We start from the raw sequence: 3,923 nt of genomic DNA on the forward strand, positions 1-3,923 counted from the left end.
CCCAAGGTGGGGAATGAATACTGTTGCTGGGGAAGCAGCATGGCTTAGTGGAAAGAGCACGGGCTTGGGAGTCAGAGGACATGGGTTCGAATCCCAGCTCTGCCAGTTGTCTGCTGTGTGACCTTGGGCAAGCTGCTAACTTCTTTGTGCCTCAGTTACCTCATCTGTAAAATGGGGATTAAAATTGTGAGCCCGATGTGGGACAGCCTGATTACCTTGTATCTACCCCAGTGCTTAGAACAGTATTCGGCACGTAGTAAGCACTTAACGCATATAATAATAATAATTCATTCACTCATTCAATCAAATTTATTGAGTGCTTACTCTGTGCAGAGCACTGTAGTAAGCACTTGGGAAGTACAAGGTGGCAACATATAGAGACAGACCCTATCCAACAATGGGCTCACAATCTAGAAGTCTAATAATAATAATAATAATACTTGGATAAGAGTGATGCCCATTTGGATGGAGAGGAAAGAGTGTGTTTTAGCGATCTTGTGAAGGTAAAATCAATGGGATTTGGTGACAGTGCATATGTGGATTGACTGAGAAAGATGAATCTAGGATAATTCCAGTGTTGTGGGTGTGTGAGACAGGGAGAATGGTGATATCTCCAGTGTAGAGAGTTTGGGTGGGAAGATAAGGAGTTCTGTTTGGGATACATTTGATGTGTCAGAGGGACATCCAAATACAGATGTTCTGAAGGCAGGGGGAACTGCATGATTTCCTAGAAGGAGAGAGGTCAGATCAGGAGAGGTATATTTGGGACTGTGAGCCCTTTGTTGGGTAGGGACCATCTCTATATGTTACCAACTTGTACTTCCCAAGCGCTTAGTACAGTGCTCTGTATACAGTAAGTGCTCAATAAATACAATTGAATGAATGAATGAATGAATGAATGAATGGGAATCATCAGCATTGAGATGGTAGATGAAGCTGTGAGACTGAATGAGTTCTCCAAGGGTGTGGGACTAGATGGAGAATAGAAGGGCACCCACAACTGAACCTTGAGGCCTCCCCAAATTTCAGGACTGGGAGGAGGAGAAGGAGTCAGCAAAACAAACTGAGAAGAGAAAGAGTACAGAGGTAGGAATTAGACATGGGCTCTGTCCCTTGAGGGATTTGTCTCATGCTGTCGAGTCGTTTCTGACCAAAGCGACACCATGGACACCTCTCTCCCAGAATGCCCTGCTCTCCATCTGCAATCATTCTGGTAGAATATCCATAGAGTTTTCTTGGTAAAAATAAGGAGGCGGTTTACCATTGTCTCCTTCTGCACAATAAACTTGAGTCTCGGATCTCGACTCTCTCCCATGCTGCTGCTGCTCAGCACAGGTGAGTTTTGACTTGTAGTAGATTGCCTTCCACTTGCTAGCCGCTGCCCAAGCTAGGATTGGAATGGGTTGGCCTCTGTTTGACTCTCCCTCCCATAGCCAAGACTGGTAGAGGACTGGAAACTCTCCAGGTGTGACCCTGAGAGGTATTGAGAGACTTACAAAGTGTGAATATAGGTTGGCGAGAGGACTGGACATATACTAGACTGTAAGTCTGAATGTCTCTGTTTATTTTTCTCTTGTACTCTCCCAAGCACCCACTATAGTCCTCTGCACACAATAAGTGCTCAATAAATATGATTGACTGACATCAGGATCAACAAAGAAATGAAAACATTTAAAATGACATCAGAGACAAGGACAAATAAGCAAATCAGTAAGGAGCTGTGGCTGGAGGAGCAGAATTTCAGGCTCCTCATTGTTCAGAGTCCAGGGTGTGTCTGTAGACACAGCAATGGCTACCACAGCCACTAGCTTTCCCAAGGATATAATAGGCCTCCTCCTGCAGTTGCTGGTCTCTTTCCTATCAGGGTGGTGGAAAGCAGGACGAGATGGGGTGTCTTCGGTGAGTGCAGAGGAGAACCGGGGCCGGTTTTCAGAGAGGCAGAGTGACAGGAAGTGAGAGCACAGCAGCAGCTATAGATGATGGGAATAATGATAATAATAATAATGATAATAATATTTATGGTATTTATTAAGCTCCTACTATGTGCCAGGCATTGCTCTATGCACTGGGGTAGATGCAAGGTTATCAGGTTGTCCCACGCGGGGCTTAGAGTCTTATTCCCCATTTTACAGATGAAGTAACTTAGGGCACAGAAAAATTAAGTGACTTGCCCAAAGTCGCACAAAGGACAAGGGGAGGAACCGGAATTAGAACCCACGACCGCTGACTCCCAAGCCCATGTTTGTTCCACTAAGCCACTCTGCTTCTCAGGGAAGGTAGCTCACGGCCACTTGGAGAGGGACCAAGAGTGAAAAGTGGGGCGAGGCTGCAGTTGCCAGTTGTTTCAAGAATTACTTAGCACAGTGTTCTGCACATAGTAAGCACTCAATCAATACCATTGATTGATTCAACTGCAGTGAACAGGATAAAAGTAATGCCTGGATAAGAACAGCATTCATTCATTCATTCTATTGTTTTTATTGAGCACTTATTGTGTACAAAGCACTTTACTAAGCACTTGGAAGAGTATGATAGAATAGTAAACAGACCAATTCCCTACACACAGTGAGCTTACAGTCTAGAGGTAGCTGGGACCCTGCTTTACACAGTTATTAACATATGGAAAATAGAGTTGAAAGTAACCTCCTGTTGACCAGTAAATATTATAGATGGTCTTTTATTATCAAGTGCCGAGTCATTTCTGATTCATAGTGACTTTAAGGACATATTTTCTGCAGAACGTCCTGTCTTCTGCCAAAATCCATAACCTTTCTAACGATTCTTCTGTTATCGTTGTTTTGGTCTCTTGCCATCTCGCTGCTGATCTGCCTTTTCCATGTTTTCCATGGCTTTTCTTAGCATTAATGTCTTCTCCAGAGAATTATTCCTCCTTATTATGTGTCCAAAATATGCTAATCCAAGTCGAGTCATTTGGCCTTCCAAAGACCATGTTGGCTTAATTTACTCCAAAATTCATTTGTTTGTTTTTCAGGCAGTCCATGGTATTGGGCAGGGAATGAGTCTGTTTACTGTTGTATTGCACTCTCCCCAGTGCTTAGTACAATGCTTTGCACATAGTAAGTGCTCAATAAATACTATTGGATGACGGACTGACTGAAAACAAGGAGGGCAGAGGAATCAGAGCAAAATAAAGCTACAGAAAATGCTGCATCCAGCCCAGTCAAAAACTGGATATCGACTGCTGAGGGAAAATATACATGGCACACTGCCCTCGAGAAGGGAATGTTTTCTTGGAGGAAAAGTTTCCATGGAAAGGAAATGAGGAGGAAAAATAAAACACAATACCAGGCATGGCAAACATCAATCCCAAAAAAGGGCAGCCATTTTTATTATTGATAATAGTTATAATGGTTATAGTAATAATAATAACGGTACTTGAGAAGCAGCATGGCTTAGTCTGAAGAGCATGGGTTTAGGAGTCAGAGGTCATGGGTTCTAACCCTGACTCTGCCACTTCATCATCATCATCATCAATTGTATTTATTGAGCGCTTACTATGTGCAGAGCACTGTACTAAGCACTTGGGAAGTACAAATTGTCAACATATAGAGACAGTCCCTACCCAACAGTGGGCTCACAGTCTAAAAGGGGGAGACAGAGAACAAAACCAAACATACTAACAAAATAAAATAAATAGAATAGCTATGTACAAGTAAAATAAATAAATAAATAAATAAATAAATAAATAGAGTAATAAATATGTACAAACATATATACATACAGGTGCTGTGGGGAAGGGAAGGAGGTAAGATGGGGGGATAGAGAGGGGGACGAGGGGGAGAGGAAGGAAGGGGCTCAGTCTGGGAAGGCCTCCTGGAGGAGGTGAGCTCTCAGCAGGGCTTTGAAGGGACTTCAAGCTGCCACTTGTCAGCTGTGTGACTTTGGGCAAGTCACTTCACTTC

The 3,923-nt window shown here is 43.2% G+C and overlaps 1 non-coding gene across 1 annotated transcript; it reads right to left on the bottom strand.

Moving 5' to 3' along the window:
* Positions 1-1,345: 1,345 nt before the first annotated feature.
* Positions 1,346-1,483, bottom strand: LOC119933496. Its single transcript, XR_005452553.1, has one exon. It is a non-coding gene; the product is annotated as a small nucleolar RNA SNORA7 (small nucleolar RNA).
* Between the last annotated feature and the right edge of the window lie 2,440 nt (positions 1,484-3,923).

The sequence above is a fragment of the Tachyglossus aculeatus genome, chromosome 1, assembly GCF_015852505.1.
Source record: "Tachyglossus aculeatus isolate mTacAcu1 chromosome 1, mTacAcu1.pri, whole genome shotgun sequence".
In the NCBI taxonomy this organism is placed as follows: domain Eukaryota; kingdom Metazoa; phylum Chordata; class Mammalia; order Monotremata; family Tachyglossidae; genus Tachyglossus; species Tachyglossus aculeatus.